The sequence below is a fragment of the Sminthopsis crassicaudata genome, chromosome 5, assembly GCF_048593235.1.
Source record: "Sminthopsis crassicaudata isolate SCR6 chromosome 5, ASM4859323v1, whole genome shotgun sequence".
Classification (NCBI taxonomy): domain Eukaryota; kingdom Metazoa; phylum Chordata; class Mammalia; order Dasyuromorphia; family Dasyuridae; genus Sminthopsis; species Sminthopsis crassicaudata.
The window spans coordinates 179,080,720-179,103,107 of record NC_133621.1 but is presented as its reverse complement, the minus strand read 5'-3'; positions in this window follow the sequence as shown (position 1 = coordinate 179,103,107).

Here is a 22,388-nt window from a genome sequence, read left to right as displayed (position 1 = left end):
TGTGTCTTAAGAAGATAATCACGGTGCTTGAATACAAAGTGTACTGGATGGGAGAGAAAAAAAAAATGGAAGCAAAGAGTTCAATTATCATTTTATAGTAAGAATCCAAGTATGAGATGGTCTAGGCCTAAACTAGTGGAAAAGGAAAGAAAAGAATTGATACAAATTTGAGAAAGAAGAATAAACAGGATTTAGTGACTGATTAGATATAATAATAAAAATATTTTTCTATTTATTGAAACCTCTAGATAAATCAAGGAATATAGAATGCCTAATATCACTACTGTTTTGGGGAAAGGTGCTCTTTTACATTTTTCATTACTCAGGTTGGTTGTCTATTATAATCTAATAATGACAATATGTTATATTTCACTGTATGAAAACACAGTTCCTGAGATATTGTGAGCTTTTTTGGAAGGATGTTTGGATTTTATAAACAGATTTTTCCCCCCCCAAAATGAATGTGTTTGAATTTAAATGCTATTCAAATAAGTAAAGAGATTTATAATACACACACACACACACACACACACACACAAATCTTGTCTTTTATGTATTCTCTGCAGCACTTAGCATGCTAAAAAAGCATCTGGCAAATATTTTCAAAATAAATCTTCAGTTTATACAAACATTTAATTTGAGAGTATCCTAAAATCAAAAATTTATATTTCAAAGACAATCCTTTGCTTTGTATGTAAACAAACCTAAAAAGCTGAACATGTATTTCCAAAATTATGCTGAAACTCTTTACTTCTAAAAAAGATCAGACATTCAAAGCTTTAGTAAATGGTTTTACATTTGACTAGTGAGAATATCCTTGTGCTGAGAATATATCTATCTTTAGAGCTACTAACCCAAACATTGTGGTCAATGGGTATAGAAGAACAACTGACAACAAAAATGTTGAATTTCAAATACAAGAACTGTTTTGTGGGTGGATCTTTATTCCAGAAAAGTTATAGTCAAAGGCCTTATCTCTTTGACCACAATAAAAGGGAATATGTAACTACACTATAGTGTTTATAGTAAAATACTGAGTATTTAAGATTAACTTCTGTTTTAGAATACTACCAATTCTTTATTGCCTCCAGAATCAAATATAAAATCCTTTGTTAGATTTTTAATGCCCTTTAAAAATGCCCTTCTCATATCTTTCTCTTCTGCATGTACCCAATGATCCAGTGATTCTACCTTCCTAGAAGGAGACATTCCATTTCCCAATTATGTTTACTGATAGTCATCCCCCATGCCTGGAATTGAATCTCTCTTCACCTTACTGTTGCCTCCTGGTACCCTTGAACTTTTTCAAATCTCAGCTAAAATCTCACCTTTTGTAATCAATCTTTCCTGGTTCATTTTAATGTTAATTTCCCCCTCATTTGATCTTTTCATGAAAAAATAGCAATGAGTCCTAGCCATTCTCTTTTACCTACAATTTCTAATATTCATTTATATATTGCAGATTTTTCCTCATACTTTGCCTAGTGTAATTAGTATATAATGATGGGAATAAAATTTTGTCAGGTCTTATGCTGTTTCCATCTCATTTTCACAGTATAGAAGGTGTTTAATAAATGTTGATTGATTAATTGATGGTGAAAGAATTATAGAAAAGTAGTTAGAAAGTTCTAAGAATTATAGCTTTTAAACCAATTATAAAATGTCAGATAAGGTATAAAACATGCATACACTTATATTAAAGCTGTTCACCATTGTCATAGAGGAGATTCAATACAAAGTCTACTTCAAAAAGATCACTGGGGCAGCTAGGTAGCCCAGTGGATAGAGCACCAGCCCTGAAGTCAGGAGAACTGAGTTCAAATTTGGTCTCAGACACTTAATTAACACCTCCTAGCTGTGTGTCCCAGGGCAAGTCACTTAACCCCAATTGCCTCAAGGGAAAAAAAGAGATTGATTGTGACACATCCTATTTTTAATCCCATTATATTGTTTAAACTCCAGAACGTAGCAGAGTCTCCTAAATGAGATAATCACTCAGAATTTGTAGTAAGCATGCATAAAGGTAAAAGCAAATAAGAGGACAAATAGTGCTTATTGTCTAAACTATGATATGTAGTTGAATAGAAAACCTATAGAGTCATCAAAGTGAATGTGTTTTTATATCTGTATGTGTATTCAGTGTGTATATTGGCACTTATGTATATGTGTAAACACTCACACATACACATAAGTATCTTTCACACAAATATCTCTTCTTTATGTCTCTGTTTTTGCCATTTACAACTTTTTTTTTTAATTGTTAAAATCTATACAGGCTTGAAAAACAAACTAAGTAGTTATCTGTCCTATACCTCCAATGCATATTATAATCTTGATAATATGTATTCTTTAGTGTATAATTAACATATGCAGTGTATTTAATGTATACCTGTGTATTAAACAAACCTTATTTTGTTTAATCCTCAATTATTTTTAAAGTAGTTATTTATTTTTTACATTTGTTATGATTCAGTTCTAAGTTTTTCCCTCCCTCCAAATCCCACACTAAAGGTTAATATTTGACACAGACATATGTATATGTATGTGCATGTGCATATATATGTATATATATATATATATATACACTGCATATATATATACATGTGCATATATATATATATATATGCACATGTATATATATATGCAGTGTATATGTATATATGCAGTATATATGTATATATACACTGCCAATACATACACATACAAAAAACATAGTTCCATATATCACTTCTTTCTCTGGAGGTAGATAGCATCTATTTTCATGGGTCTTTTGCAGTTGATGTGAATATTCACATAACAGAATAGCTTAGTTCTTTTGTTCTTTTGACTTTTGCTGCTATCGTTACTTTTCATTATTTCATGCTAGTCTTTTATTATTTTTTAAAAAATCAACTTGCTCATCATTTCTTACAACATACTAGTATTCCATCAGAAATCCATACCACAACTTACTTAGTCATTTCTCATTGATTTCCCATTCTAATGGGCATTCCCTCATTTTCAATTCTTTACCACTATCAAGAGAGTTGCTATAAATATTTTAGAATGCATAGATTCTTTTCTTTTTTCCCTGATCACCTTGGGGGAACAGAACTAATAGTGGTCTTGCTGGGTCAAAGAGTATATGCTGATTTATAACTCTTTAGTCATTATTTCAGATTGTTCTCCAAAATGATTGGATCGGTTCACAGTTGTTAGTGTCCCAGTTTTTCCACATTCCCTCCAATATATGTTGTTTTTCCCTTCTATAATTTTAGCCAATTTAATAGGTATCATATGGTATCTCAAAGTTGTTTTAATTTATATTTTTCCTAATTAATGATTTAAACATTTTTTCAGATAACTATATATAACTTTGATTTCTTCCTCAAACTTTGTGTTTATGTCTTTTGACCATTTATCAATTGGGAAATAGCTTATTTTCTCATAATTTTGGCAAACTTCTCTACATATTTGAGATATGGTGCCTCATCTGAGAAATTGTCTATGACTTTCCCCCTCAATTTTCTGCTTTCCTTTTAATCTTAACTACGTTGGTTTTATGTGCACAACCCCTTTTAAATGTAATGTAATCAATATTATCCATTTTATATCTTGTGATGCTATTTTTGGTTTATTCATAAATTCTCCTAGCCATAAATTTGAAAGGTAACAGATGCCATGGTATTCTAATTTGCTTATGATATCTCCCTTTATATCTAGATCATGTATCAATTTTGGTATTATTTTTTTTAATAGTATTTCATTTTTTCAAATACATGCAAAGATAGTTTTCAACTTTCACCTTTGCAAAACCTTGCATTCCAAATTTTTCTGCTTCTCTCCCCTTTCTCTCCTTTTTAAGAAGCAAGTAATCTGATATAGGTTAAACATGTGGCAATTCTTCTAAATATATTTCCATATTTTTCATATTGTGCTCAAAAAATCACATCAAGGAAAAAAAACACAAGAAAGGAAGCAAACAAATAACAACATTAACAAAAAGTGAAAATACTATGCCTTGATTCATATTTAATCTAGATGTGATTGGCATTCTCCATCACAAGTCTATTGGAATTGTCTTGAATCACTTCGTAGTTGAAAAGAGCCAAGTCCATCATGGTTGATCTTGTTACTATGTACAAAGTTCTCTTCGTTCTGCTCACTTCACTTAGCATCAGTTCATGCACGTCTTTCCAGGCTTTTCTGAAATAATTTCGTATAGAAAAATAATATTCTACTACATTCATATACCATAACTTATTCAGACATTTACCAACTGATGATTATTCACTCAATTTCCAGTTCCTTATTACTATAGCAAGGGTTTCTACAAACATTTTGCACATGTGGGTCCTTTTCCTTTTTTTTTTTTTTTTTTTTAATGATCTCTTTGGGATATAGACCCAGTAGAAACACTATTGCATCAGAGGGAATGCATAGTTTGATAGCCCGTTGGGCAGAGTCCCTAATTTTTTTCCAGAATAGTTAGATCATTTCACAATTCCACCAACAATGCATTAGTGTCCCTATTTTTGTACATCCCCTCCAACATTTATCATTATCTTTTCTGTTTTAATTTTTGGTCTCATCCTGGCAAATGGTATAAAATATTGGTCTAATATTTGCTAGACAGATTTCTAGTTTTTCCAATAATTTTTACCAGACAGTGAAGTTTTATCTTGAGAGCTTAAATCTTTACATTTATCAAAATATATTGTATATTTTACTATGTTGTTAGTATAATGTTATTATAATCATTTATTGCTATATATTGTATTTCTATCCATTCCATTGATTCACCATTCTTTTATTAACCAGTACCAGATAGTTCTGATAATCTTATATTACTATACAATAATATTTTATTATTATACCTTATATGTTCCATATAAATTATATATATATATGCCTTATGTACATATTATATATAATATATTATACCTTACAATACAGTTTAAGATGTGACACTGATAGACTTCCTTCATCTACAAATTTTTTCCATCAATTCCTTTGGTATTCTTGACCTTTTGTTCTTCCAAATGAAATTTTTTTAGCTCCACAAAATGATTTTGTGGTAATTTAATTAGTATGCAGCTGAACATGTTATTTAGGTAGAATTGTCATTAGTATTATATTGGTTTTACCCACCCATGAACAACTGAAATTTTCCCAATTATTGAAATCTTATTTTATATCTATAAAATATTTTAAAATTATATTCACGTGTTTTTATAAACATAATCATGTTCAGTTTTAAGCTATGAAAGCATAAACCTTATTTAAGACTTTGGGGACACTGGGAACATCTGTATATATATATATACATATATATATATGAGCATATATCACATTTTAGATTTTGCAAATTTGTAGTGATTATACTTATATAGTTATAGATCTATTGGAGAATTGAATTATGCACTTAACATAAATGTGTAAGTACTCAAAATAATTTTTTTCAGATATCATATACTAAAGATATTCAAGATATTGTGCTATAATAGAAAAAGCAATGAGGTAAATGTTAATATATCAGTCTTTTTTTCTGCTATTAAGTAGTTGTGTGACTGAAAAAAAAAAAAAAACCTACCGTATTGCTCTGTATTTTAGTTTTTCCATCTGGAAAATGATGGAACTTTGTTAGTTAACTTCCAAAGTGCTTTCTAGCTCTTATATTCTATGCTCTAAATTTGTCTTAACATCTGCTTTTAAAAATAAGTTATTGTTTCAAAAAATAAATAATGTGAATATAAATCAGGTTGGCATTGTACTTAAACACCTCTCATTTCCCTCTGGGAACTAAAAGTAACTTTCTGTATTTTTAAATTCAGAAATTTATTAAATATCTTGTAACTCGGGTCTAGACTAAAGAGTCAAAGATGTTGTTAATATCATATCTACTGTGAGCTAGGTGGATAAAATCATTTTGCATTAGTAGATAGGACTCTGGCAAAGAGATGAACTAGGTCATTATTTCATTTGATTCCTTTGAAGGCTATTGGACTATGTCTGCCACAATAGGATTCTTTGGGAAGACAGAAGCTGCCCTGTCTCAACATGCTTAATTTTGTATTTCAAATTGGAAAACATCATCATTCATTTAAAAACTTTCTTTTCTGACTACTGCCTGTTCTTTGCTTTACTTTTTTACTTAAAAACATTTCTATCCTCAACTAATTTTTTTTCCAATACGTCTGAAAATGCAATAGAAATGAGTTATTCTTAATCATCTAAAACAATACCATAGAAACAGTTGAATTAACAAAGCAACAGCAAAGTAAGAAGAAAGAGGCATGGCTAAGCTCAATTTTAATGCCAACCTGTGGCCTGGGATATTAATTATGAAGTACTTTGGCATCCCAAAGAATAGCACACTGTGGCCTTGCAAATTTTGTTTGTCCGAAAAATCATTAGTAGTGTTGGAAAAACCTTCTGATGTCTAAAAAATCCTTCTAATTTGGCAATTTATATTTCTTTCCCTTTATAATGATGAACATTTTGGAAAAAGAAAAAAATATAAGAGCATAAATGTTTCAGATATGAATAAGAATTGAGCTATTGTTCAGTTGTGTCTGGGTCTTTGTGACTCCATCTGAGTCTTGGCAAAGATCTTGCCATTTTTTTCTCCAGCTTTTTAAGAGAAGAGAAACTGAGGCAAACAGAGTTAGGTGACTTGCCTCACACAAATCACACAAATAATAATGCCTGAGACCAAATTTGAACTCAGGAAGATGAGTTTTTCTGACTTCAGGCCTGGAACTCTGTTCTCTGTAACACTTAACAGCCTCAAATATTGTGACTCATCTGAAAGTGTAAGCAACATCCTGCATCTGTAATCCTCCTCTTTTGTTGTTGTTTCATTGTTAAGTCCTGTCAACTCTTCAGGATTCCATTTGAGATTTGCTACAAAGATACTGGATTGGTCCACCATCTCCCTCTCCAACTCATTTTTATGGTTGAGGAAACTGAGGCAAACAGGGTAAAGTAATTTGCCTAGTCACCTAGATATTAAGCTATATTTAAAGCTAGGAAGATGAATCTTACCCAAAGTTAAGTGTAAATGTTTGATGCCAGATTTGAACTCACAAAACTGAATTTTTCTGATTTCAAGCCTGAGACCCTATTCATTGTGTCAGCTAATTGCCTAAGGATTGAGATTATTGTCCTACTGATAGTCATCAAAGAAAACTTGCAAAACTAAAAATCTGACTGCCTTCCTATACACTTTTTACCTAGAAATTTTTGTGAAATGTTTACCTAAGTTCTCATTATTTCTGTTAAGTTGAACAGAGCAACAATGTAAATATAGAAACTAAACAAGAAAAAAATGTTTAAGTAGTTCTGACTCAGTCAATTTATTCCCCCCTACAATACAGTTGTTGGAAACTCTCAAGGTATGAAAGAAGAGTTTTTATATCCTATTAAAAATCTAATTGTTGTAGTTGCCTAAGAAAGAGATAAATACATAAAAAATAGTAAACCACTTTTCAATATTGATGGTACTGTGTCTTAAAGGAGCATATATAGGTGAAATTGATGAAAAAAGAAACTTTATTGTTAATAAAATGTTCAAAAATCCTCCTGGATCTTACTGTAGTTTTTAACAAGTAGCAAAATTAACTGATTAGACTTGCTTCTGCTCCCTTGCTATTTTCCTTTGAGATATAGAGAATGACCAGAAGACAGTTGCAGAGAGAGGAATAGGGAAATGAGAGGAAAACCCACAAACTGGAATATTTGAAAAGACTGGATGAATACTTAACTGGGGATATTATAGATGGAATTATTATAGATGGAATTCTGGAATACATATAGTCACTCCAATTCCTTCCAAAGTTGAAAAGACAGACACAAACTTTGTTTGTCTGTCAGTGAGATAGAAATGACGGTGGGTTTTAAGGAAGAGAATATTTCTTCTCTTCCCCACCCCTACTACTATGACCTCCATATTAGACAGAGAACAGTATTTGCTACACAATAGAGTCAAAATATAGAATAGTGGGAGCCAGGAACTATTTCTTATTTTTAGCTTATGCAGACCATAAACTCCCGTAACCTTGAATTTGCTATGACATAACCAAATCTAAATTACTGTAATAAGGGTTGAACTGAGACTGCCCCGATTCCTTCCCTGCTTTTGGTGGAATTACATGTGCAAGAATTGTAAGAGTCCCTGGTTTCTTCTAGCTCTCTGTGATTCAGTTGCTGAAAGGCTTTGGCTTTGGAATGTCATCCATTCTTTTCTTTGAAAACCTTTAAGAAATAGAAATCTGTTACTCAATGAGGCAATCTATATAATTTTTGGTACAAAGTTTGGAATCCCTCCCACTCCCTTATATCAAGCTGAATTCTGCCTCTGTAATGCCCACATATGCCTCTGGTCTCTCTTCCAGAGCTGAGCAGAACAAAATTAATCCTACATAATGATCTTTCAAATACTTGAAGACAACAATATGTTCCCTCCCTAAATCTTCTCTTCTCAGTCTTCTGTTTTCCAATTGATTCTTTAGTGGCTATATTGCTGTCATGTCCTCAGTCCTCTGGACAATATGTAGTTGTACTGGGTTGAGAACTGAGTGGAAGGTGAGGAAATGGATGTAATAAATATTGATTATTTTTTTTTTAGAAATTATATTTGTTCTTTACAGGCATTTCAGAGTTTGCCTTGTGATTTTACCAAATCAGTTAACCTGATGGTTCTATAGGCAGCTATCTAAGATCATGTTTGTGAAGCAATTAGACAATTGAAAAATGACAATAAATCTAATCTTAATACAAGGTAGGTGGGTTTTTTTTTTTTGTTTGTTTTTGTTTTTGTTTTTGTTTTTGTTTTTGTTTTTGTTTTGTTTTGTTTTGGCTGCACTTTTTTGTCTGTTCCCAGTAGAAAGGCCAGGATGAAGGTCTTCACCATTAACTCAGATTTAGTGCAGAAAAGGAGCAAACTGAGCATATAATTTTCTTAATTAAATTACTGCATAGCAAATAGTTCAAATTAACCCAATCTTTATTAACCATTTTTGTTTATGTTGTTCTTTAAGTCATAGTTGTATTGTTTGGAATAATTTGATAACTGAATTACTTTATTGATTTTCAAAAACATAAAGATGTAGAAAGATTTTAAGGATACAGTTGACTTCTGATTTATATTTTACTATTTGTTAATACATACCTGGCCTCAAAGTCTATAGTTCTATGTCATTTGTTGAGATATTTAATTTTACTCTGTTTGGAAGACAAATTCATGAGTTTATGGTAAAAGCTATTTTAAAATTTCAACACCTTAGTGATGAGGCAATATGATAGAAAATAATTTTCAGCACTTTCTAAACAGGAGAATTGAGAGCATAGTTTGCTCAGAATTTTTCTTGGCAATATTATTCTTATTTTGTTCATTGTCATGAAAAATATGTATATTTTTTCTAATAAGATCTCTTGTTTTAGTGGTAACTGTTTGCTTCCTGAAGAAGAAAGAAACTAGCTACTAGCACATGTTCCTTGTTAGACAATATTAGAATTCACGGTCAGTTCAACCTTGAAAGAATGTGTTATTCTTTGCACCCATCCTTCACTATTTACCTAAATTATATTCTGTAGGAGGGGAGCTTATCCAGATTTTATGTTTGTTGACAGAAAAATACATTGTTATGAAATATATCCTAATAACATCAAATTTCAGTAAATCTTTGAAAACAACATGAAAAGCATTTCCAAAACAATCTAAAATAAAGAACAGTAACAATTAAACAGGAAACTGCCTGGAACAGAGTTTTGTAATCATTTAAGAAATATGATTTAGGACTTGTAGATTTTTGGTCCTGGAACTGCTACTTCAGTTCCTAATCACAAAAGTAGCCAAATTATTCAACATTTCTGTGCTTTTATTTTATTATGCATAACATGGGATTAGTAAAATTAGTTTTAAATTCTTTGAGATTCTTGCCATAAGATGTTTATTAAGAAACAGGAAATTATTTTGGAACATATTTGTCATATTAAAAGAATATGAGGTGATATGTTATATTGAATAGATAGCTGGCTTCAAAGCCAGGAAGACTTGGATTTCTATCTTCTGACACATTCTATTTGTATGATCTTGGCCAGATCACTTCACCTGATAGTTTTGTAGCCAACTTTCTAAGATCATAAGTGTCAAAGAAAAGATATTGACTTTCATTAATAGAAGGCGTTTTTTCACCTGAGAAATCTCTATAGCAATGAAATCCAAAGTCTGTTTTCATGACCCTTCAATGTTTATATGCTGTAGTTTTTCTGCAAGATTTTATAATCAGTTTGAAATTCCCATTCATCCCAATATTACACTATCCTTAGTGTTTATCTGTATGAATGAAGTCTGAAAATATATATCATTTAATTTTATTCTATTGTTGTTAATGTTAATTATTATAATAATACCAATTAGCTATAACTCTTAGATACAAATTTCCTGAATAATCAAGTATCTTTCTCTCCATGGATTAACCCACAAAATAATTATCAATTTTATGTTTTACTTTGAATTAATCTTTTTTTTTTTCCTATGAGTGGGAATGAGGCTGAGGATGTTCATAACCTTTGATCTTGTCAGTTTGGTATATGTCTAGTACAAAAACTCTCTCCATCAACGATGAGAGACATCTCATTTATAATTTATAATCGTAGAGTTTCCTGGGCACTGAGAAGATGTTACTTGCCCATAGTCACATGGCTATTCTATGTCACAGGCAGGACTTATAGCCAAATCTTCCTAATTTCAAGGCCACATTGCCTCAGACATCATTTTTTACTGTAGTTTTATCATTTAAAGCATGAAAGGAAAATCAAACAATACACCAATAAGTAAGGATTTATTAATCATTTACTATGTAACAGTAGTTATGCTAGGCTTTGGGATTATAAACATAAAAAAATGAAAAATGTATGATTCTAGAAAGCTTGTTTTATAATCCTTTAAAAAACACCCCACATTTTCATTTCATTAAGTAATTCCAAACTATATATAAAACTAATTTTATAATCATATTTTATAAAAGTGTGAGTTCCAAATTCTCCTGCTCCTTTAGTTGATTCTCTAGGATTCTTTAAGCATGTCATCATATCAACTGCAATGCATGGTAGTTTGTTTTCTCAATGCTTATTTTTATTATTTTAAATTCTTTTTCTTGTCATTTCTATAACTAGCATTTCTAACATGGTATTGAATAATAGTAGTAATAATAAGCAACCTTACTTCATCCTTGATCTTACTGGGAAGTCTTTTAGCTTATTCCTTTTACAAGTAATACTTGTTGATGGTTTTAAATAGAGACTAATTATCATTTTGAGGAAAACTCAACTGATTTCTCACTTTCTAATGTTGCTGTTGTTTTTGTTTTAAAATAGAAATGGATGTTATTTTGTCAAAAGCTTTTTCTGCATATGTTGATATAATCAGGATTTTTGTTATTGATATAGTTATTTATGCTGATATTTCAATATACTCAATATTTATTAATATTGAACCAGCCCTTAATTCTTTTGGTATTAATCCCTCCTCATCATAGTGTAGGACCTTTATGATGTATTACAATAATACCATTGCTGTTAGTTTATTTAGACTTTTGGCATCAATTTTCATTAGAGAAATTGCTCTATAGTTTTCTTTTTTTCTCCTCTCCTTGGTTTAAGTATGAAAACCATATTTGTATCACCAAAGGAATTTGGTAGAATTCTTTATCTATTTTTTTTCAAATAGTTTATATAGTGTTGGGATTAATTGTTCCTTAAGTATTTGGTAGAATTAACTTGTAAATCCAACTGATCCTGAGGATTTTTCATAGAAAGCTCATGGAGGTCTTGTCTTGTTTTATTTCTTTTTTCTTACATAAGGTTATTTAAGTATATGTAAATCTGGAAAACTTATAGTTTTGTAAATATTTATCCATCTCAGGGGAAGCTAAATGCCACAGTGGATAAAGCACTAGCTTTGAGTCAGGAGGACCTGAATAAAAATATGATCTCAGACACTTAGCACTTACAAACTGTGTAACTCTGGGTAAGTTATTTAATCCCAACTACCTCCCCCCAAATTATTCATTTCACTTAGATTTTCAGTTTTACTATCATAAATGGGGCAAAATACTGCCTAATGATGACTTTAATTCTCTCTTAATGGATGATACATTTATAATTTTCATTTTTGATACTGGTAATTTGGTTTTCTTCTTTCTTTTAAAATTCAAATTTAAACAATGGTTTATCAATTCTATTGTTTTTTCATGTTAGCTTGTAGTTCTATTTATTAATTCAATTTTATTATTTCTCCTTTGATTTTTAGGATTTCCATTTTGCTATTTTGTTAAGGATTTCTAATTTTTTTTCTTTTTAAAATTTTTAAAAAATTGTGTGTCCAATTCTTTTTATATTTTGCTGATGTACATTTTTAGAGATAAAATTTCCCTAATTACTGCTTTGGCTACATCTCAAAATTTTGGAATATTGTCTTATTATTATCATTCCCTGTAATGAAATTATTGATTATTTCTCTGATTTGTTCTCTCACCCACTTATTCTTTAGGATTAGATTATTTCATTTTCAATTAATTTTTAATCTATGCCTTTATGGCCCTTTATTAAAATTAATTTATTTCATTGTGGTCCAAGAAGGTGTAAATTTTAAATTTTAAATTAAATAAAAATTTAAATACACCTTTTCTTCATTTGGTTTTGTCAGGTTTTTATGCTTTAATACATGATCAGTTTTTTGGAAGGTGCCATGCAAATGCTTCTTTCTATTTTCATTCAATTTTCTTTAGAGCTTTAGCATAGCTAACATTTTCAAGATTCTATTCATTTCTCCAATTTCTTTCTTATTTATTTTATTGTTAGAGGCATCTAATTCTAAAAGAGAAAAGACTGTGTGTGTGTGTGTGTGTGTGTGTGTGTGTGTGTGTGTATATGTGTGTAATTGGCAGTTTTCATCTGAGATATATTCCTTCTAGTTTTGTTCACCATGTATGGCAGGCATTAAAATTTTCTTCAGTATTTTTAAAATCTGTCAATCATATTTTCATATTCTACCTTCCTAGCTCTCAATTTCTAATCTAATTTTCCCCTCTACTACTTTGATTTTAAAAATCATTTATCCTGCCTGCCCCCTCTCCCCCCTCCCCCCAGGAATTCTTGTTTGCCTTGTGTCCAATTTACATTTTTCTTGGAGGCTTTGCTTATAGATCTTTTTATTTCATTATCTTTTGAATTTGGGCCTTGATCTATCACCATAGTACTTTTTTATGATCAGGTTTTTTTTAGGGGTTCATTACCCCCTCAGCTTATTTCTTGACTTTGAATTTATGTTACTGTTGAATTCTGTTGTGTGTGGGGCATAAGAAGGGGCACTGTCTTAAGCTTCAGGGTAGTGTCTAGCTCTGGGTCACAGGTTTCTCATTCCAATCTCCCAAATTTTCTTGGTCTGAAAGAATATCTCATCTTGATACTTGTTAACTCTGCCAAAATTTGATTTGAGGAATTATATTGATTTTTTTTTTTTTTTTTGGAAGGGGATTTTGAGAAGAAGTGAGCTGTTTCCATCATTCTGCCATCCTGGTTCAACCCTTGGAAGTTCTCATAGTTTTGATTCTGTGGAATCACAAATATACTTATATTCTTCTCAAATGAAAGCAGGTTTGGGAGGGCTTGTGATAATGTCATACAAATGAGGAGTTAATGGAGAGGAATATGATGGAGTTAGGAAGAAACATATTTCCAATGATGAACATTAGTATATGTATGAAAGAGACTAAAATACATCATGAAGGAAATATGTGACCATAAAAGGAGGTGGGCTAGTCAAGGGAAGATAACGGGGGAAAAATAAAACCAAAATAAAGTGGCCATGATAAGAAATAAAATCTAGAAAAAGGCTTTCTCCACATTGGTGAATGATGCCTCTTTAAAGGATCTGTGAAAGAACATGGATAAAAATTGTACAGAATGAGAACAGATGGGTTGAAATTTGCATTGATGAAGGGAATGCACACATTAGAGAGATCATAGACTCACTGCAATATTGAAGAAGTAACAGGAAAAAAAAAAAGATGATATAATGACTTTAGCCTGATTTTCAGGTTTCTTAGGAGAAAGTAAGGGAATTAGTCTATTTTAAATAGGAAACACTTGAAAGTTTGTATTCCTTGTTGACTAAAATATTTTTCCTTTCTAAGTAAATTAGGGTAGTTTTCAGATTAGTAATTTCAAGGACTTTACTTGCATGGACAAGGTGTTAAGTGAAGATGATGTTATAGACAGTCTTAGAATGATCTGATTTAACATTATTGCCTTCTCTCTGAAATAATTTCCATGTATCCTGCTTATATTATCTTGCTTGCATATAGTTGTTTGACACATCTCCCTCCATTAAAGTTGACTTTCTTTTCTTTGTATTTCTAAAACTTAGTACAGTGAATTGCACATAATAGGTGCTTATATAAACTCCAGATGCTTGTTGATTTGACATATAACCTCAAGTATTCTTAGTTATATAATACTAACCTAGTCACCATCTCTCTGAACCTTATTTCTTGTAACTATAAAATGAGAATAATAATAGAATCTACCTTACAGCATTTACATGAGAAAGAAAAAGATAACATGCATAATGGGCTTCACAAATTTAAAGCATTATATAAATGAGGTCTATTTCATTTCAGAAAATAACATGATTTAGAAAGCATTATATGTCAGATCTCTCTAAAAAGATGGGCTATCAAATTTGCAGGAATCTTTGCAATGGAACAAGTAATATCATCTATAGCCTATTTAGCAGGAAGTTTATTATTTTAAGATCCAATAATTAATGCTACTTTTCCAGGGAAACTTATTCTGAAAAAATATTGAATTTTCTTTCATCACAAAGAATTATCTCATTGTAATAAGAATTTTCCCCTAGAAACTGATCATTTTAATGTATTTGCCATTGATTATTGTATTATTATGCTTTGTAAATGCTGCTTTTGTACAAGTAGCAGTAGACTGACATTCAATTCCTACCTTTGACACATAATGACTATGTGACCCTGGGTAAAACACAACTTCTGAATACTCTACATCTAGGAAATTCTCTAAAACAATAAATCACTGAGAAGATACAGGCTTGTATGGAGAGAGGATGCTTTCTCCTTTAGGATTTTCCTTTTTTCATATAAGTGAAATCACTTCTTTCTTCAGATAAGTGAAACCACAGGTCCAGTTCCGATCCTCATCTCTACACTACTTTCAGTGTCCAATACCTCATTACAAGGATAATGCATATTGGCATAGGAATAGTTGCTAGATTTATGATTTTATCAATAAAGGAAAATTGAAAGTGAGGGAATTCTCTCTAAATATAAGAATATCAGCATATGTCTTATGCATATGTATAAAGGCAAAATTGATGTCTTAAATTAAAAATAAAATAATTTTTTCCCAAAAATGGCCATTTAAGTAGTAGTATATAACATATTAAATTTTGAAAGAAAATCAATGCCACTGATTCAGTACCCGAAGAAAATGTATACATTAAAAGAAAAAAGATTTCTCATTTTTGAAAAAAAAAATTATATTAACTCCTTCTAAATGGACAACTTTGTTACTTTTTTTTTTTGGTTCTTTTATTCAAAATGTTAGCTATAACAATAAAAGCTATCCAAGCTAGAATTTCTCAGAACTACAACTGCTTTTCTCAGTGATAGCCTATCTCTTGCAGGAAAACTTAGCAGATGTTGAATTCTGATCACTGAATGACGTTAGTTTCCTGTCTGCTTTATATAATTTAAACAAGAGATTGAATTTCAGCTGTTGCGCAAATGAAATTTGGTTATCACAATTTTCATGTTCTCTTATCTAAAATAACAAAGACATAAAATGTCTTATTCAAAATACACTTGTCAAGTATAGCCGTGTAAAATAATAATAATTAAAATGATTGCTAACATTTATATAATTAATACTGTGTGCCAGGCACTTTGTTAAGTACTTTACAAATATTATTTCATTTGTTCCTTGCATTAATTTTGGCAAATAGGTGTTATTATTATCTGTATTTTACATTTGAGGGAACTGAGGCAAATAGAGGTTAAGTGACTTGGCTGGATAATTTTTTGACTTTAGGCTCAGCACTCTATAGTCTTTGGCATCAAGTTGACATTTTAAATGTAAAGCTCATTAAAATTACTAATTAAAATCAAAACATATTCTAAGCTTTATGATTTTGCAAATATGCTTTTGGTCATGTGGGTGAACACAGTGAGTAGTAACATTAAGAATAATAAAGTATGGCCTCACAATAGGAAATAGAAGCAGATAAATCAAATAAAAAATACTTTATTACTCCCATCTCTTTGGCTATTTCCTCTGATTATGTTTTAGTTTTAGTTATCTGGATATGACTTCAGTTACCTCTTTTTTTTCTTTTCTTTTTTTAAGGGCAAAGATTTATTATGCTGTTTGACAGCAGGCTAATTCCAAGACAATCTAGCAAAGAGGCAAAAGTAAGAAGATATTACACTTGGCAGTAGGTTAATTTCTGAGGGAATTTAGCAAAGAGTCAGAATCAAGGAGATACATTTATAGGAAAGAGAAACAAAGATTAGATTGATATGCTAATATTATACAATTGAGGAGTTTTAGAGGTGAGGTAGTTTCCAACATTGAGTTCTACAGTTTATTGACCAACAGATTGGCCATCATTTTTTTTTTTTTTTTTGGCCATCATTTTTTATGGCATTCCCAAAATTGGGTAGCCTTAGGGTTTCTTAGGGATTGCTGCTTTCTCACACCTTATCATTCTGCCCTTTTTGGGGTAAAGGTTTCATCTTCTGAAGCTGCTTCAGGCTGATAAAGGGTATGGAGCTGGCCTTGCCTAGCTGAATCCAGACTGAGGAGGTAATAATTGAAGATGGTGGCAGCAGCATCCAGGAGTTTTAGGATTAGATGTGGGCTAAAAAGAAGTTTCCACTGGCTGGCCTCTGGGATTAGAAGTTGGCATGAGAATGTTTGAAATCACCCAGAAGGAGAAAGGGTGTATCCTCTTTCTTTAACAAAGACCTGTTCCTGGGAGGTATGAGGGAGTGTAGGAATCATGGAATTGGGGAAAAAAAGATGCTATCAGGGACAACTGGAAAGCAGCACTGGAAGCTCAATCTGCAAGTCTGTTTCCCTTGGTCAGAAGTGAATCTCCTTCTGGTGTCCTTTACAAAATATAACAAAACCCTTTCTAGGTCCATGGACAGTTCACAGTAATTGTAGAATTTCCCCTGTATACTTAATGGGGGAATGTTTAATTGTCAAAAAGCCCCTTTCTTTCCATATAGCTACATGAGCAGAGTTGCCTCCTTTTCATTCAATTAGATTTGACAAACATTGATCATCTCCCGTTAACCTGTTTTCCACAAATTATATTATTATATAGTATGCTTGGTTTTGTGTGTTATCTATACCTCCACTTATTAGGGCCATCTGGTGCTCTAACCTGAAACACTTTTCTCCCTTATCCTCACTTATTAAAATTATTCTTTGCCTTTAAAGCTCAACCTAGTTCCCAATGCCTCCATTAAGATTTCCCTGATTCCTCTAGCCAACAATGTTCTCTTTGTTTAAAAGTTTGCTGAGAATACTTTGATTATTTTGATTTAAATCTCCTTTGATTCTATCATGTTCTACTTGTCATATATATATGTGTGAATTTGTTTCATGGTTATGTCATACTTCATCCTTGGATTGTAACACCAAGCACAGAGCCTTGCATTTAATAGGCATTTGATTATTATTTTAAAAATGTGAATTTAGATATTATGTTGCCACATATAGGGACTGTGACTGAGATATATTATAATAAATACAGAAACCGATAAGCCTCTGAGTAGTCCTAGGTGGATTTTTACATAATCTTCCTTGTCACATAAAAGGGACTACTTGACTATTTTTGATCAGCTTTGATTTCTCAAAGCAAAAATGCCATTAAAGAATGCTTATATGTAGTATATACAATTCAATAAAATAGCAAATTAATGAATAACTCCTATTGTTAAGTAATACAATAGGAATCCCCTTTAAGAATGCCCTATAAGGGGCAGCTAGGTGGTGCAGAGGATAGAGCACCAGTCCTGAAGTCAGGAGGACCTGAGTTCAAATCTGGCCTCAGACACTTAACATTTCCTAGCTGTGTGACCCTGGGCAAGTCAATTAATTTTAATTACCTCAGCAAAAAAAAAAAAAAAAAAGAAAAAAAATGCCATGTCAAAGTTAATTTTCAGTTAGTTCTTTACATTGACTCTCAGATTGTAGCATGCTTGCATTATATATGGTACATTTAAAATGGATATGGAATATACAATAACTTTTTATTATCAGAACTTATTGAATGAAAATATATATTTTAAAGTGTCTGTTGAGGATCATAGTATTTTGTGTAGCTCTTTCCCAAGCATTTGGAAATATAAATGGGAACAGTGGTAAAAGTCTGTCTTTAGCAAGATAATTCTGCAAATGCTACTTCTCTGAAAGTGAATGCTCAATCTATCCATGTATATCTTGTTTATAAAGGGTAAACAACATGAAAGAATTGACTTCAGCTACTGATGAGAAGCTCATGTCCATGTATTATTTGTTGTGAAAAGGAGATGTGAGAACTCTGAATATGCTGGATTATTTGACATAATTTTTAGAAGCCTGTCAATATATCTTATTTCTCCCAATTCCATCTCTTTAATTATTCCAGTACTGCCAGACAAGGCTCTGCATGCAAGAGTTATCAATTCTCTTCTCTCTCTCTCTCTCTCTCTCTCTCTGTTTTTCCTTCTCCTCCTCCTCCTCCTTCCTTCTTTTTCTTTCTTCTTTCTTTTTCTTCTTCTTGTCTCTCTCTTTCTCTTCCCTCTCTGCCTTTCACTTCTTGTTAATTGCTGATATTTATTTGAAGTGCTTTATATACATTACATATATTATTTTAATCTTATAGCAATTCTATGAGTAGATAGTAATGACAAGCTGCCACTTTGGCTGTTTCCTCAATTTCACAGATGAGGAAACTGATTCATTAATATTAATTCAAAAGGGAGAAAAAAAACCCCAAATCCCACACTGGTGAGATTTCACATGTCTTGCCATGAACTACTCTATAACAATTCCCAGTCGTCTCTCCTCATTGTACTACCTATTTACCAACTGGGGCAGCTAAATGGTGCATGAATAATGTTGAGCCTGCAGTCAGGAAGACCCATTTTCCTGATTTCGAATCTGGTCTCAGACACTTACTATTTATGTGAACCTGGGCAAATCACTTAACCTGTTTGTTGCAGTTACTCATTTGTAAAATGAGGTGGAGAAGGAAATGGAAAATTACTCCAGTATCTGCCAAGAAAATCTTAGATGTGATCAGGAAGAGTTGGATACAATTGAACAATAACAAAACAATCTACCAACTATCATTTTCCTCTGTTCTATACTACATATATATATATATATATATATATATATATATATATATATATATATATATATATATATATATGCTATTATATACTATTATCTTGGACTCTAGGGCAGTCAGCTTTGATAGGTGAACTTTAAAATGTGGGGAAACAGGATTCCATGCTATTTCTTAGCAATCTCCATACCATGCTACCTGCATGTAGTATACCCCATTTTTCAGTTATGTTCCTTTGGGGGCAGCTGGGCAACTCATTAGACAAAACCTTTGGCTTGGAGTCAGGAAGACCTAAGTTCAAATCTGGGCTCAGATACTTACTAGCTAAGTGACACTATGCAAATCACTTAACTTTTGACTGCCTCAATTTCCTCATCTGTCAAATGAGGATAATAATAGGGTTATCGTGAATATCAAATGAGATACTAATTATAAAGAACTTAATATAGTGCCTAGTACATAGTAAGTGCCATATAAATGTTGTCTATTCTTATCATTATTATTAGCTATTATAGGGAAAGAACAATTTTGTTTATATTTGTGTAGTTAGGCCTTGTGTAGTTTTCTCTTCACCTATCTGCTTGTCCATCTTTTTTCTATCTGTCTGTCTTTACTTTTCTCTCTCTCTTTTCCTCCCCTCTCATGGCATGCCATTTGATACTGCTAACTTTTAATGGGCCAGAACTCTTGTAGTTAAAACAAGGATTCTTACAAGGTGCTAAGTGGAATTAATAAGAAAATGATTATCTAGTTTAGCATGGTGATTAATAGTTCTCTAGTTCAGTACATTTACTTAGTACTTAATATAGCTCTACAAGGTTCACATCTATAATGATGTAATTATAATAGCATGTGTGTGTGTGTGTGTGTGTGTGTATGTGTGTGTGTGTGTGTGTGTGTATAACAGCCAGCAGGGACTTAGAGACAGATTCATTCACTTCATGTCACACCACTGTGGTGGCTAGCCTCCTGCACTTCCCCCACTGAGACCAAGGCCAGTCAGAAAGGCTCTCCAGAAAGCAGCCCAGCCCCAGGCAAGGAGGCAATAAAGAATTTGGACTTTAACACCTGGCTGTTCTTGTGGTGATTAATCTACTGAAGCAAGGCTGCTCCAAGACCTCCAGAAAACCAACCAGAACATTACAGCTAACCACTTATTTCTTCTGAATACTTTACTCCCTGGGTTCTCATGATATTACTTTCTCCATATTTTCCTCCAAAAGAACCTGTTCAACTATTCCTTATCTATATACATGATCATTATCTTTGTTGCACTTCCTATATGTGAGTGTATTCCAAAGATCAGCTTTAGGTTTCTTCTCTATACTTTTTCTCTCAGTGATCTTATCAGTTTATATTGTTTCAACTACATCTCTATGTAGATGACTCCCAGATCTACATGTGTTGCCCTTATCTTTCTTGTGAACTCTACTTCCACATATATAGTTGCCAGATGGCAAGATGCCACTTTGGCTGTTTCCTCAAAATCTCAAGGACAACATGTGCAAAGCATTCACTATATTTCCTCCAAAATCCACCTTTTTCCCAAGCTTGCCTATATCCTTAAAGGGTGCCAAAATCTTTCAAGAAACCTATTTTACAAGATTAATCATTCTTTACTTTTCACTTTCCTTTACCCCAATACCTAACTAATTATTAAGTTCTATTGATTTTACTTCTATATGTCTCATATTACTTTCCTTGAAGCATTCATTTAAAGTGGGCTCTAGGTGAGCAATCTTTCATTTCCTATCTTGCTACACTCCTTTGGATTGTATCCTATCATGCTCCCAGGAATCTTATCATTAGGAAACTCATCATTTGAGAGATTTAATAATGTTGATATTTATGTCTCATCAGTTCTCTCAGTAATCTCTCACTGATCAGAGGGCTGGAGGGTAAAGCAAAGAGCTCTTTTCAAAATCCCCATTTAAAGTAGGTTCTGAGGACAACAGTCATTTTTTCATTTCCTAGCATTGCTTTGGAAAGGCCTCTATCATACTTTTGTGTGGTTAGTTTCTTTACCATTTCTCTCTACTTTTCATTTTCTTTTTGTGTTGTTTTCCCTTATAAAATTTTAAACTCCTTAAGAGGAGATTCTTTTTCATATTTGTCTTCTCTCTTAACATGGTGCCTGGTACATATTAGACTCATAATAAGTGTTTCTTTAAGTTATCTGTTTCTGTCTCTTTCCTCATACGGCCACCATTCTAGTTAAGGCTCTCATCACTCATACCTAGACCTAGACTATTGCTACTGCATCCAAATACTTTCCATTTTTCTTACCAATCCATTCTTCACATTAAGACCAAATTAACAATCCTGAACTACAGATCTGACCATATCATAATCTTGCTCAACAAAATTTCAATTCTTCCTTACTGCCTCTAGGATGAAATAAAATCTCTATTGTTTGGTACTTAAATAAATCTGACTTTTAACTATTTTCCCAGACTGATTGCACATTATTCTCCCTCATGTACTCAAATTAAATTGGTCTACTTGATCTTGCATGTTTAGCATACTCTCTGTTCCTCCTTTGCATACATTTGATGCTTTCCATGATCTGGGATGTTCCTCCTCCATCTTTTTTTCCATGTCCATATAATCACTATCTCTCATGAGGACCCATATTTAATACTACATTCTACAAGATAACTTTCCTGATTGCCCTCATTATTAGTGTTTCTTCTACCCTAAAACTACTTTGTATTTATTTTATACATTTTTGTATTTGTAAATTTACATATATGTTAAATAGCAGGAATTACTCCACCTTTTCCCTTTTTTGTATTTCTGTTATCTAGCTGTGACTAACACAGTATCTAGGACATACTAAATGCTTGATAATTTTTATTTTTTAGTTTGATAGAGAAGTAGAAGGGAAAAAACAGAAACAGAGGCAGAGAGAGACAGGGATAGAGAATGAGAGAAAGGAAAAAATAGAGAGATATATTCATGGAAGTTT